A 16946-nucleotide genomic window follows, 5' to 3' on the forward strand; every position below is an offset into this window, starting at 1 on the left:
TTGTCTAATGTATATGAGTAGACTCATCTAATCAATGATATGGAATGACTCATTTAATATTTTTTGGTATACTTACCTAATCAGTGTATGAAAAAACTCATTTAATGGGTGTTGTTAGACTCATCTAATTAGTATATTAATAAAATTGTCTTTTGTGTATCTCTAGACTCGTCTAACTAATGTATGAACGAATTTGGATTCTTTCTTGGATTTTTCTATGTAGTTTCTCTGTTGTTCCTTCAAAATACGTTAATGGCCACTGATTTTAAAACTTTAAAATATATTACAACGATTTTTAAGTATCAATACAATGTATTTTTAATGCTCAGAAAGGGGACAACACCATAAAACTTGGTAGAAAATATGGACTCTATGAACTAACTCATTTAATTTGTTTTATTATATCTCTAATCATTGTATGAACAAACTCTTCAATGCGTATTGATAAACTCATATATTTAAAGTAAGGACAAACTTCTTTAATATGTATCGCAAAACTCGTATAATCAATTAATAAACTAAGTCATCTATTTGTATTAATAGACTCGTCTAAATTATGTATGAATAGACTCATCTAGTATCTACTATTAGACTCGTCTAATCATTTATGAATTTTCTTATCTAATGTGCGTTTTTAGACTTGTATATTTAGTGTATGAACATACCTGTGTAACTTGTATTGTTATACACATGTACTTAATCTGTGGACAAAGTTGTCTAGTATGTACTTCTAGACTCGTATAGTCAATGTATAGTTTGACTCATATAATCAATGTATGGTTTGACTCGTCTAATCAATAAATGGAGTGACTCATCTAATGTATTTTGGAATACTTGTCTAATCAGTTTAACAAAAAAAACTTATCTAATATGTTTTGCCATATTCATCTAATTAGTGTATGAATAAAGTTATCTAATATGCATAGTTATATATTCGTTTAATTAGTATATATATAAAGTCATCTAATGTGTATTAGTAGACTCATCTAATCAATCTAAGAACAAAGTTATCTAATATTTTTTTCTAGACTCATCTAATTAATATATGAATGATTTGTCATATATTTTCTTTTACATCAAACAAATGGATCAAATTTATTAAATAATAAAAAAACTTATATAAAAATCACATAATTCAAACATTGTAGAACACTTTTTCCTTCAAAATATTTCAAAGTTGTTCCATTAGTATCATTCATATACAATATTAGTACCAAAAATAAAATAAAATAAACTTAAATTTTAATTAGTTTTTCCAGAATTTTTATTTATTTTTTAAAAATTGTGATATATTTTTAAATAAATAATTTAATCCAATAAGCATCAATAAAATTTATGTATTTTTCAATGAATTTTTTTAAAATTTAAACTACTATGTCACATAATAAAATAATTATTAACTCTTAATTTTTTTTTAATAAATTAAACTATATAAAAAATAAACACAATCCAATAAATATTAAAAGTATTATAGTAATTAAACGTGTTTTTGATGTTGAAATAAATAATAATAATTAAAAACAAAAATGAATTTTTTAAATAATTTCTTAAATTAAACTACTATTTTATTAAGTTTTTTTTGTAGTAACTTTTTGGATATATAGTTTTAAGATATTTATTAATTATTGAAATTAAATTTTGTATAAATTAAACTATATAAAAACAAACATAACCTATTTTTATATTAAAAAATATTACAGTAATAATGTGTTTTTAATATTGAAATAAATAATAATAAATAAAATAAAACTACAACTAATCATAAAATATATTGTGAAACCTAAAATGTTTTTAATAAAAGTTTAAATATATTGTGAATATTTTTTAATTATTGAAATTAAACTTTTTATAATTTAAACTATATAAAAATTAATCATAATTCAATAAAAATACAATAATTAAAGTATATTAAAATAAAAATAAAATAACACTTATAATTAAAATATTAAACAGAAATAAAGCAGTTTATAAAATATATTTTACAACATATATTTAAAAATAATCTAAAAATAAAAATTATAATTACAACTATAATTTTTATGAAGAAAATGTTCATAACTATATATGAAAATACAAAACTGTGATAAAAAGCTTATAATTAAAATATTAAAGGATTTTAAATTTTTTTATAAAATATATTTTACAATATATATTTAAAAATTATATAAAGATAAAAAACATATTTAATCTATCAAATAATTATTGATTAAAGATTATATAATTATATTTTTTTTGAAAGAAAATCTCATAAAGATATTTTTTATGAATATTTTAAATAGTTTTTTGGATATGTAATTTTTATATAATAAAATAGTTATTAATCATTAAAATTAAACCTTTTTATATAATTTAGAAAATAAGGGAGTGTTTGTGTTACATAAAAGAAGTAGTTATTAGAGAGAAAAAAAGAAACAAAATGAAGTAAATAAAATAAAAAACTTACAGAATTTAGTTTTTTTTTTAAAAAAGTAAATAATAGGGAAATGACCAAATAATTATAATTATTTATAAGTGTGAATAAAAAAATGGATAATATAATAATTTTGTTAATATTTTTTTTTCTTTGTATATAATATTAATTTCTTAATATATAATAGATATCTTCAAAAGATAATTCATCCCCCTTTCATTATGTTTCTAAAATAGTATTTTTCACCAATCATTAATTTTCGCATGTCATGTACACACCTTCCTCTTGCAATAAAAAAAAAAAGAGAGAGAGAGAAAGACATCTATTTTTTTTCTTTTTTCTTTAAACAATAAAAGATAAATGTGAGGATATATAATACAAAACATATGTTTAAAATTAAAATCAATCTTTCAAATTTGAAAAAGTTACTTTTTTTAATCTAAAATAACATTAAAATGAATAATTTTAAAAATAAATATAAAATAGGGTGCTTCATAATTTTAATGTAAAATATAATACAAAAAATAGGTATCGATATATATTAATATTAGAAACTTTGAAAATTTTGGATAATTCTTATAGTTTTTGAGATTAAACGTCAATATTAGTAATTATAAATTTTAATAGTACAATTCAATAGTCAACTTTGGTTATATCAATTTTTTTTTTATAAATTTGACTAAAAATTATTTTAATGTCACAAGTTGAAACAAGAGTTTAAAAATATGGTAGAAATTATTTTCCACTTTTTAATTTTTTTACTCTAAAATTTGTTAAGTAAAACCTTTAAATTGATTGAAAAAAATAATATGCAGACTAGATAAGAAGATATCTTTTCAAATTTTATTACATATTTGAAGTTGATATTTTCGACATTCAATACATGATTCTACTATTTTCTTTTGTTAGATTTTATTGTTTTGTTTTAAATTATAGTTTGTGTTTACTTGAATATATTATATTAGAGTCATTATTTAAGAGTAATAAAGATATATCATATAAGATAGTCAAATTAAATGGTGAACTTATTATAAAGAAAAGTCAAAGACAAACAAATATTTAAAAATATATACAATAATATGAATTATAAGTGAAATGTATAACACACACCTTTAATTTCAACCCCTGTTATTAATTGTAAATAATTTCATTGTAACATCCCATTTAATAGCTTTTATGCTAATAAACAAAACATTATATCGCGATTAAACAAAATAGATAGTAAAAATAAGCTTTTTTATATATATATATATATATATATATATATATATATATATATATCATCTATAATCACACTCTATGCTAAAAAGAGTTTAAACGAACATCCAACGTTTTACAAAAAAACATGGAATGGGGACTACTGTTAGGGGTCTCATATTATGGATCAACTCTTATCCAAGAGGGGAGTGTCTTCACCTATATTTTCATCTGCTCACACTAAACGTAGGTGATCATTGCAAAAGGAAAAACATACAAAGAAAACAAACATAGGCAAGAAGGGTAAGCTAACTTAATTAGGAGAAATCTTGCACTTCAGTTACGAATACCAAGCATAGTTTTTCACATTCATCATAATTAATTTAAACTACCATAACACAACACAGATACATTGACTATAGACTCAATATCCGGATTATGTAAGCGACATTGGATCTCTTGGTGGCTTGCACCTGTGAAGGTTTCCAAACTCTGCAGAGTTTGGGCTCAAGGGGTTATCACCCAACCACTCCTAGGGTAAGTCCCCTTCGCGTCTAAGATTGATCGGGTCCAAAGACTAGGACCTCCTGCTACTCCTTACGACATAATCCATTATACTTTACATGAGCCTTAATGGTTATTGGAGCGTCAACATACCAACCAAAACTGAGTCCTTATGTCCTTACATATACTAAAACATTTCCCTTAGAATTTCCCTTGAAATCCTAGTTCAACCACATCATCTCATGTTCCAACTTCATACAATTTCACCACTCATGTTATTAGTAACTACAATCCAAACATATAATAGACTAATTGCACATTTTCTCATTCAAACATATAAATTCCTCCATTTAAAAATGAAAATTAAACACTAAGATGTAGTGGTTCTCGCTCAAGCTAGAAGATCTAGCCCAAGTGAGAGGCTATCTCGCTGAGGCGGGTAATTCTTGCCTGAGCGAGACTCCAAACAGTGGGCAATTAAAATTTTGGGCGAATTCTCGCTCAGGCTAAGTTGTTTTGCTTAGACGAGAGTGTCTCTCTCTTAAGCGAGACCAGCTTGCCTAGGCGACAATTCACGCAGGAACAAAGGTGGGTTTTCTAGCATTTTCGCTTAGGCGAGAGCTGTTCACCTAGGCAAAATACCAAATTTTCAATCTGTTCTTACATGCAGAACCCATAATTTTCACTCCAACATCCAAATTCAGCACAACAATTGATTCAATCATCAAACAAGCACATATTCATGCAATCAAAGTCATCAAAAATAATTCCTAAACGAAATTTGAGCGAATTAGTTAGCTTCCCTTACCTTTCTACTGTTTTTGGGCTGGGAAAGATCAATCTCAACTAGCAAGGGCAGAAACCTCAATTCAACTTAAAGAATTTTGTCATCAGAACACAGGGAGAGGAAGAACCTATGATTAAACCCCATAATAGAGACATATTTTCGAATTTAAAGTTGAACATGACCATACATGAGAGGATTGACTTCAGGGGCGGAACTTAAGCTTGACAGAGGGGAGCCACGACTCCCCCAAGGTTTTTTTTTCTTTTATATATATATATATATATATATATATATATATATATATATATATATATATATATATATATATATATATATATACTATTTATATAATTTAATTTTTAAAAATTTTATTTAAATTTAAAAATCAGGTTTTTCTTTTTGTAATTTATTTTACTTCTTCATTTAATTTCTTTATTTTCGGTACCTCCATCTCTTTTTCTAATTTTTTTTATTCCAATTTTCATCATCATTCTCTTATCATTTTCAAAATCAAACGACAACATAACAAAATTGAGGAGTTAAGAAACATTTTGGACCGAACAATTATTTCTTTTGAGTAAGTTCATTTTTTACCCTTTTTTTTTCTGAAACAATATGTTTTCCTCTTGTATGTGGCTTTTCTACGCTCTAGGCATATCTTTATGATCATAAAATCATACTCTAATTGTTGATCAAACTCTCTTTGTGTAGATAGAACTATTTTAGCTTTTGAAGTTATAGGGAAAGAACAATATTAGGAATCTACTTTAAGAGAAGGGAAGCTAATTATTTACAAGGTGTTAATTTTCTTAATATATTGAGTCTTAGTTTTGAGATTTAATTTGGGATACTCATAATTTATCTTTTCCTAAATAGGTGAGAGGTGACAAATTTCTATTAAAAAAATTATGATAAAAAGTAGAAGAATTGTTTCTTTTTACAAGAGGAATATTTGTGATGAAAATGAAAAAAATGCATTTACATCATCTAAACTTGAAAAACTCACGATAATTCAAAAATTGAAGAAAATAAAAAACAACTCTCTAAAGTTCCTAGAGTTACATATAATGAATTTGAAAATGCTTTAGAACGTGATCCGGGTAAACGTCCTCAAACTTGGCAATACCTATCAAATCAAATTAATGAGGTACGAAGGACTTATCTAAAATGGGGTCCATATCAAATGCATCTAGAAAACTATCCGTTGTCTAGTAAAGATGGTTATCCAAGAAGATATCAACACACATGGTTTAGCTTATTTCCTTCATGGTTAGAGTATTCGGTATTTGCTATTAAAAGATGTTGCATATTGTTTATCATACTATCTTTTTAGTAAAAAATCAAGACGACAACCTAACTCAAATGTTTTCATTGTTACATTGAAGTCTAATTGACATTGAGTTGATTGTCATCAACATGTTTTATTTTTATTTTTTTCGAGTGTTTTTTTATAGGTTTTAAAAGTTTTTATAGCAAGGACTATGATAATCTATATTGCAAGAGATATTACAACAAACTTCACTTTTTATTCAATTATTCAAGTTTTTAAAAGTTACCTATAGTAACTTTTGTTGTTTTTAATATATGATTGTTGATAAATAAACTTTATGTTACACTTTCATATATATATATATATATATATATATATATATATATATATTTATATTATCATATTTTTTTGGATTCTATTATCATATGTGCTTGTTTTTAATAAAGAAAATAATGTGAGGAAACAATTTTTTTAAATATAAAGAAATTTATGTATAAAAAATATAATTTGGCCCCCCTAAAATTTTGGTCCAAGTTTCGCCACTAATTAACTTATTTTGAAGAAGGAAACTGGAAGGGGAATCAACTGGGAGCTCTGTCGGAGTTTCTTTCTACAATCTAATTGCAAAGGAAGAAGGATCAGAATTATGGAGGTAACAAAGGAGTTATGCTTGGAGGAAAATTGAGAGAAAATTGTGTGGTGGGTTGGGGGAGTGTTTTTGTTTCAGTGTGAGGTGGGCTGATGCACTTTGACTAGGAAATAAGAAAATGGGGTTTCACATCAACTAACATGTTATGGTTATGAAAATTATATTGATGTGATAATAAACAACTTTCGATTATCCAAGTCTTATTACATTAATTTGTATTGCCTTTTTTTTTCTTCTTCTAGTTTTAATTTTCTAAATTTATTTAAATTCTTATTTTTAATCACTTTATCAATGAAGTTTTCTGAATTCACGTCGAAGTGGCGCAACAATTTTATTTCAATTTTAATATATATTATAAATTTGTATATATTAATGAAATATAACTAAGGACTAATTATTTTTTTTATCAATTTGTGTAATAGTTATTATCTAATATTACAAATATTAATAAGTATAAATATAATCCTTTTAAAATAAAATAATTATTGAAAGTAACTACATTGATGACCAATCAAATTTTATATTGAATTTATAATACTTGCAACAAATGTTATTACTTGTTTAGGATAGAAACATTAATCACATCTAACATGCAACCAATAAACCGATGATTTAAGGATAGTGAGTAAAAATTACAATAATTAAATATCAATGACTCAATCAAACTATTAACAGAAGAACCCAATTTTTAACAATAAATTTTATTTGATTGATGGTTCAGTCGCTCATTTAAACAACTATCAAAACATTTAAATAAAGATTAAATATATTTTTTTTTCTTAACTTGTAATAAAAATTAAAATTAGTTTATTTTTAAAATTTTAGACTAATTTAGTCATTCAAATTTAAAAATGTGTAGATATAGTCTTTCTAATCAAATTTTTATTAAGTTTATTTGATGTTTTAAACTCGTTTCTCATATAACAATAAAACAAAAATATGTTAAATGGTGTAAACAATTCAAGATGTTATCATAAAATGCATTTAAAACGTGAAATAAATTTGAAAAAATTTAATTAAAAAATTAAATTCACACATTTTAAAATTGATAAATTAAATTAAATAAATTTTTTAAAAATAATTAATTCTAATTTTTAGCGAAAACTCTTTAAAAGACAAAACTTTATTTAACTAGTTAAATAACAACTTATGTGTATCTCACACTTTTTTAATGTAAATTGTCATACGTAAATAACTCCCATAATTAAAATCGGAAGGAAAGCTTTTATGGTGTTTGAAAAGACAGGTTAAAATAAGAGTTTGCTCAATCACGAAAATCTAAAGAATAAATTCTTAATTAGAAAACTCGAAAGTAATAGTGAATTAGGGAGGTGGAGACAAAATATATTAATTTAAATTTGTAAAAGAAAAAAGTGTGTAAAATGTATTACATATTTTATTTATTTTTAATTGTTTGACTTTTAAAAAATGTTGTCATTTTTTTTTTAATTTTAAGATGATATTAGATTTTTCCTATTTATATCCTGAATTTAATTAATATAAAAATAAAAATAAGTTATGGTGAAATAGAAAGAAAATTTAACAATAAATAAACAAACTGTATAACAAATAAGTCATTTAAAAATTAAATTAAAAAATCTTAAATATTTTTCTTGAGTTAGAAAAAAAAATAAAAATACATCTCAAGTACAGTACATGAGTAGAGTAACGTTTATTATTATTATAAAGATTGCTGTCTGACATAATGCTAATTATTGAATTATGGAGAAGAAAAGATAAGGTATCTTCGAGTTTTATATTATAAGTCCTCACTGTCCTCGTGTTGCGTTGATGTGTTGCATTCTAATAATCAGACGCATGTGGTTCAATAATGTCACGTGTTTTCTTTATATTTTCTATTTAGTTTCTGAATGGTTGACATTTGTTGCACGTGACCTTAACATTTTTATAACTTTCATCTAAAAAGAAATAATCTTTGGATAGATTCTTTTATGTGTAACCAATAATATATAACTACTAGTAAGAAATTCTTCTTTCTTTCTGACTATAATTTTATGTATATACTTTTTTATTAATTTTATTTTTATCAATATAATCAATTTTATTAGCTGAATTATTTATTTACAAAATAATACTTGAAAAACAAAATAATAACTATCTTTTGAATATTTTATGTATCTAATATGATAAAAGTTTACTCTGAAAGTGTGTTTAACAGTAGCTGCTGAAGTCAGGGAAGAAGCTAGAAGAGCAAAAGCACGTACAAGCCAAAACTCCAATAGCTTCATGTTTAGGAACAGAAATTAGAAGACAAATAGAAGCTTTTATGAAAATAAGAGTATCTATAAAAATGTCTCAAAACAATAAATACCACACATGGATTTCAATGATGCGCGTAAGGTACAAGAAATGTGGTATATTATGCATGTTTGAAATGTGTGTATACATGAACGTTGTAAGTTGACTTTTAAACCTATGATCCTAAAATATTAAATCACCAATTTAATCAAATTATGAATAAAGACACACAAATGTATAATATATATATATATATATATATATATATATATATATTTTTTTTTTTTTTCTTTTTTAACATATAATTTTGTAAGCAGACTAAAGGCTAGTCCGTCCCGTCCCGCTTTTAGTTTGTGTGTCCTGCGAGCTTATGCGAGACAAACCATTGCAGATCAGATTCAACATTTCAGTCTATTCTGCGTTTTTTTGTGCGGGCCTACGGACCAATCTTTTGCCTGGTCCATCCCAAATTGTCATCCATACTTTTAACTCATCATTCTAAACATTTTTAAATCATTATATTTGTGCGGGTCTACGGACCAGTCTGTCTGCCTGGTCCATCCCAAATTGTCATCCCTACTTTTAACTCATCACTCCAAACACTTTTAAATCATTATATCACACTACAATAAAAAATTAAAATAAATAATTAAAAAGTGATTAAAATGAAACAAATAAAAAAAATAGGTCAAAATATCATTATTCATATAAAAAAATGCATTAATTGAATATAAATTAAAAAATGTATGTAATAAATTCTCTGCATTGAGAGTTTGAAGAATAGATGAGACTACTTAGCCAAACTAGTGAAGCTATATGGATGAGAAAACAAACAGCCACCAAAAGATTTAACCATAGCTTAACTCACGTGTCTCAAAATGTGAGTGAAAGAGGAAGGGAGAAAAAGTGAGAATGTGTGAGACAGAAAAAAAATTAATTTTAATTAATAAGTTATATTTATTGATTTTTTTTTAATTTTAGATATTATATTTTTGTTTTAAAATGAAATCTGAAATATATATATATATATATATATATATAAATAAAAACTTCTTTTTCATATTTTATACTTTCATTATTTTACATTTGATTTAAAATCTTCATTATTTTAATATTTTTTAAACCAAGACAACTCAAGTTTCATTTAAAAAATTTTCTTTTGAAATTTTATCAAAATAAAAAAAAATTAATAAAAGATATATATTTTAATAGTTTTTTATCAACTTGATGTATTTTTTAAACTATATTTTTATTTCTTTAAATTTTATCACTTTTAAAGTTAATTTTGTTATATTTCATTTAATTTTGTATTATTATTAAAAAAAAATTGGATGTTCACCATTGTCCATTTTTATTTATGTTTTATTAGTACTACACAAATTTTTAAAATTATTGACGAAACTTTATCAACAAATTTATATTCTTTGGTAAATTTAATTTAATGAAAAATTTTACCAACAAATTTTAAAAAATTAACTACTACCAAATTTTCTCATCAAATTTGCTTTTTAGTAAAAGTTGTTGGTATATCTGTTGGTAATAAAAATTTAAACTATCGACAAAAAAATTTATAGATAAATTACTCCTTTAATTTTTATGTTAATCAATAAATTAATTCATTTAAGTTTTATTGATAAAAATAATTTTAATTATAGAAAAAAAACATTTGTTCCAAAATTTATTTTTATATGATTTTTCTCACCATTAATTATTGATATTTTATTATTTTTTGAATTTTTGTATTAATTAATTAATTCAACCATTTCAATTTTATTGATAAAACAATTTTAACTTATTTATCTTAAATATTTTATCCTTTATAGCGTAGAATTTTTATCACCATTTATTATTCATATATTATTCTCTTAATATTTTGTTAATTCATTCATTCATTTAAATTTTACAGATAATAATAATTTTAACTATAGAAAAACGTTTATCACATATTTTCTTTCTTTTATAATATAAGATTTTTGTTAATTTTAATTATTGATATTTTATTACTCTATTAATTTTAGTGTTAATTAATTAATTAATTTAAATTTTATTAATAAAAGTAATTTTAATTATAGAAAAGTATTTATCCCATTTTTTTCTTTTATAGTAAAGATTTTCCTTATCAGTTGATATTTTATTAATTTTTTTAATTTCTGTGTTAATTAATTAATATATTTATTTAAATTTTAGTGATAAAAACAATTTTAACTATAAAAAATATTTATTCTAAATTTCCTTTTTTTTTATAGTGTAAGATTTTTTTCATCATTAATTATTGATATTTATTCCATTTATTTGAATTTTAATTAATTCATTCAATTAGCATTAATCATTTATTTAAGATTATAGAAAAATATAACATATGCAAAAATAAAACATACAAATAATAATAATAATAAATTTAATGGTGTGAGAAAAGAGAAACAGAGCTAAATGCCGACCTAATACAAAGATTCATTAGCATTTTTACTTCTCTTCCAAACTTAGATTCAGGTGTTTGTTTCTCCTTTCGTGAACTCTTTTCTTCGTGAGTGTTGTCACCAAATCTTACAGCCACACCGACCGTCACGCCTTTGTCGTTCATAGCCATCGGTAACATTAGACACAACGGGAAGCCCCCCAGTTGTACCGTGAATGTCTAGTTTACCTCTTCTTCCACAACGCGAGGGGGGCTTCTTCTTCTTTGTGGATCACGCCTCCTCCAAAGTTGTATCTTGCCTTCTCCACTAGTGCCTCTATGATGTGATCGAAAGTACTGTCAGCTGGCCACGCTGTCGTCGCCCTCACCTTGGTGCAAATGTTTGTTCCCCAGTTGTTTCTCTCTCCGACGAACATCAACCATGTCGTTGATGTGTTCTTTGTTCTCTGTTTGATGAATCTCTTAGTGGTTTATTTTGTGTGTGTGTGTTTTGTTTCTGTATAGTACTAAAGATCGATGACTAGAGATAATTTAATGTGTGGTTGGTGATTTTTGGTTGAGGGGGTGGATTTGTAATGGTTTGTGCATGTGAATGGTGTTGGGGATGACTCTTTGTATTTTTTCCTTCTCATTAATAGGTTTCTATCTAGACATGATTTGGGTGAATGTTTTTTTTTCCTGATACATGTGGGTATTGGAATTAAAGAATGCGGATGGAAACTCGTTGTTGAAATTTGCTGTGTAATTCTGAGTCACTATAAAAAATTATGTATATAACCATGTTTTTAATATGATGGTTATTTGTAGGGTTGGACAAAATAAATCAAACTGCACTGCCAAAAACTGCACTGAACTAAAAAACAGTTCGCATGAACTGCACTGAACTGAAAAACAGTTCAGACGAACTGAACTGTTTTTCTTAAAAATAAACTGGACTGAACTACACTGAACTGCACTACACTATAATATAAACTGAACTGTTATAAACTGAACTGTTTTATGAATTGCACTACGTTAGAACTGAACTGCACTATTTATTTAACTGAACTGCACTATTTTTGGATTGAACTGCACTAATTTTTAACTTAACTACACTATTTTTGAACCGTTTTTGAACCGAATTGCACTGATTTTGAATAAAATTTACTATTTTTGAACCGAATTGTACTATTTTTGAATCGAATTGCACTAATTTTGAATAAAATTCACTATTTTTGAACCGAATTGTACTATTTTTGAACCGAATTGCACTGATTTTGAATAAACTTCACTATTTTTGAACCGAATTGTACTATTTTTTAACTGAATTACACTTTTTGAACTGAATTGCACTAATTACATATGATTGTACTACGCAATAATAATCTAATGTTTGTAATTTGAAAGTGCTTAGGAAATAATACTTGAAATATGCATCATACTTCAATACCCCAAAATCAAAATATTAATACATCTTAATACATAGATTCTCCCGTAGGTTCTCCCACAAACAACATCAAAATGTTAATACATCTTAATACATCTTCAATCATCTAAATTAATTGCACTTGAAGGTCCCACTTCATCTTGAGAAGTTATATCTACAATATATATATATATATATATATATATATATATATATATATATATATATATATATATATATATATATATATATATATATATATATATATATATATATTTCATCGTTTTTGAAAACTTAAAATAAATTTAAAAAGGGTTAAATATGTTTTTAGTCCCTTAACTTTTAGTGAATTTTGGAATTAGTCCATTTTGAAACTTTGAACCAATTTAGTCCTTCATCTTCTGAAATACGTGAATTTAGTCCTTTTAATCAAATTTTGTTAAGTTTATTTGACATTTCAAGCGTATTTCACAATAGTATTTGACTTAAAATTAGAGCAAAAATGTGTCAAACAGTATAAACAACTCAAATACAATCTTAAAATGCCTACGAAACATCAAATAAACCTAACAAAATTTGATTAAAAGGACTAAATCCACGTATTCCGAAAGATGAAGAACTAAATTAGTCCAAAGTTTCAAAATGGACTAATTCCAAAATTCACTGAAAGTTAAGGGACCAAAAACATATTTAACCCATTTAAAAATATCAACTAAAAAGTATATAAAGTTTTCATATAAACTCAGCTTGCTCAAATTCATCAAGCTCTTTAGGATCCTCGTCAAAAAGTATAGAGAAAGGTGTTCCTCTTAACCAATCTTGTGTGCAAACAAGTACTTCCACTATTTTAGGCGTTAGGCAACACCGATAAGGACTAACCACCCTTCCTCCTGTACTGAATGCACACTCTGATGCTACGGTAGAGATAGGAATGGCTAACACCTCTCGAGCCATGTTTGCAAGGATAGGAAATCTAGTTGAGTTGACCTTCCACCAATGTAAAACATCAAGCTCAACTGATTTTGTATAAGGTTCAGGATCCTCTCTCAAATATTTATCAAGCTCTGATATATAATCAAATCTACGTCCTGTAACTCTTAGGTAGAAACTCATGCCATGAGGATCATCATCTTCATCATCTAGTTGGGATTCTTGTTGGCTACTTTGAGAACCCTCCTCAATCCCTTGATATTGATCATAAAGTGCTTTTAAAGATGACAATAATTTTGATTTCAATCCACTAGCCATGCTAGATTCAAATATATAGTCAATGAAGTAATTAACAAAATCCAACTTACTCCTAGGGTCAAGCACAACAACAATCAATAATAGTATATTAATTCCATTGGAATTTCCCCAATATTTGTCATACTTACCCTTCATCCTCATTGCCATCGATCTTATGCTCACATCACTACTCTCAGAATATTGTCGAATCTTTTTACCAATTCCAAACACCTCCTTCATATACATATGACTAGTGACATAAGAAGAACCAGAAATGCGCATGGTAGAGTCATAAAACATATTTAAGAATGGTAGAACAGACCTCGCATATTCCCAATCCTCTTCTAATGGCACACCACTACTTTTGGCCATTTCAGCACCAAATTTCTTATCTTGCATATCTAGCAAGACAAATGCATCTTTGTACTTCAAGCTTGCCTTTAACATTAGATAAGTTGAATTCCATCTGGTTTCAACATCAAGGCAAACAAGACCTTTATAAGAAATTCTCTCTTGTTCAACACAAGCCTTGAATCTAGCAAATCTAGCTGGAGAAGATTTCACATATTTAACTGCACTTCGAATTTTTGAAATTGAATCCTTTATCTCTTTTAACCCATCATTCACAATCAAACTTAATATATGTGCACAACAACGCATATGAACATATTCTCCCTTTAAGACAAGACAATTCCATGATAACATCCTTCTTTTGAGGTATTGGACCCCAACATCATTTGTTGTAGCATTATCCACAGTGACACTAAGGACTCGCTTCAACTCCCAATTATTCAAACAAGCCTCAACATGTTTAGCAATGAGCTCCCCTGAATGACCTGTTGTTTGAGAAAAATTCAAAATTTTCTTATGAAGCTTCCAATCATCAATAAAGTGAGCTGTTAAACTCATGTAGTTTAGGTTTTGGATTGAAGTCCATGTGTCTGTAGTTAAGCAAACCCTCCCACACTGCTTTGATAGAAAAATTTTCAACTTTGTTTTTTCCTCTTCATATAATTGCCACATTTCACGCCTTAATGTAGTGCGGGATGGGACCTCAAATCGTGGTTGCAAGGATCGTACAAAGTCACGGAAGTCTTCATCTTCCACAAATCGAAAAGGAAGCTCAGATTTCACAAACATCTTCACCAACTTCATTCGAGATGCATTCTGGTCAAACTTAGAAATAGTTGGTGAAGGGCCAACACTAGCCCCTTCTGTAGTTGATGATGACAGTTTTTGCCTTTTGGATGCTTCTCTATTAGGATTTTCCTTGCATCTTATCAAATGATTCCTCATCCCACTTGTTCCAGCCAAATATTTAATCAAATCACCACAGTAATTGCACTTAGCCTTCTTCTCAGAATAAGGTTTTTGTTTGGTAAAATGCCCCCACACATCTAACCGACCTTTACTATGCTCAGTTGACGATGTAGCCATACAAGGAGGTAAAGGATCAATCCCAGAAGTAGCTGGTGTGAGAGTTTCGACAGTTTCTGGCAATGTAAAATCCATCTGATCCGTGTGATAATTAATGAGGGTTTGGGAACCTCTAAAGCTAGAAGATGATAGTCTTACCCTGCTACAAATAAAAAACAATGCTACTATGATTAAAAGAATTAATTTAAAGACTTTGATTCTAGTAGAAGTTGTATGTTGTAAATTCTGGGGTTTAAAAGCTTGGGGAAGACGGATGTACCGCCTGCAACATTCTTTCTCATATCAGGACCTTTTTGATTTATGGTTGAATGAAAAAAAATTATTGGTTTACATTAAGCAAGAGCAAAAGTATGGAATCCTTCTTAACAAAAGAATAAGACAGAGAATAAGGGAGAGAGAATCAATGGAACAAGCTACATGATCCAACATATCTTCAAGGGAAAAAAACCCAATCATAAAGCAAGGAATTTGGTTCACCTGAATTCTCCAATTTCGCTTTTATCTCTACAATTTTTGTTGCCTCCAATACTACACTTAAGACAGTAGCAGTTCCATCATCATGCTGAGTTCTTATATTCTCAATCAATGCCTACAATATGCATAGAATATTTAATTGTAAGCTTCTGACAACAATACGCAGACAAAATTTTAAAAAAATCATCTCAATCAATTCAACACAATAGCTTATAAATATGATATCCATGAAAGCTTTACAAATAGTTAGATTCTACATACAAGAGCAAAAGTAAAAGGTTTTACGGTTTTGGATGATTTTTAGATGTGGTGTTAGAAATTTAATGAGTTAAAAGTTTTATATTGAACAAAAATGAATATGATTAATGTGTAAGTGAAAAGAATTGTTTAAAGGTTTTGGATAATGATGGTTTTAACTTTTAAGGTTTGACTAAAAAGTGATCTTATGATTTTATATGAACTTGTTTACTGTTAGAATTTCTCACATCCGAATGAAGGAGTAATATATAACTAGAAAAATCATAAACCTATTATAAATTGAATGAAAGAATTTCTCATATGTATATGTATTCTATATGCCACACGTACACTAATAGTTAAGCTTACAGAGTAGTTAGTCTTTGACAAATTAAGTCCTTACTGTTAATCCTACTGCACACTAATAAACAGTACTGAAAGTTACAACAACCTAAACAACTATTAAACATTGAATTATACAATTTTTGCCTTGCATATAATCCTAAGCTAAAGATTTGAATTTCTAATGCTTCTTCACATATCCGTCCTACTAAGAATTTAAGTTAACTACATGTAACTACTACTTGTGTCTTAGTTTTCAATATTACAGAAACTTTCAACATAGCACAAAATCTATGATACAATTAACAACAAATGAAATGCTGAATGTAGAG

This window comes from Vigna unguiculata, chromosome 5 (genome assembly GCF_037176805.1).
Source record: "Vigna unguiculata cultivar grain cowpea cultivar isolate G323 ecotype 2 chromosome 5, ASM3717680v1, whole genome shotgun sequence".
NCBI classification, from domain to species: Eukaryota; Viridiplantae; Streptophyta; class Magnoliopsida; order Fabales; family Fabaceae; genus Vigna; species Vigna unguiculata.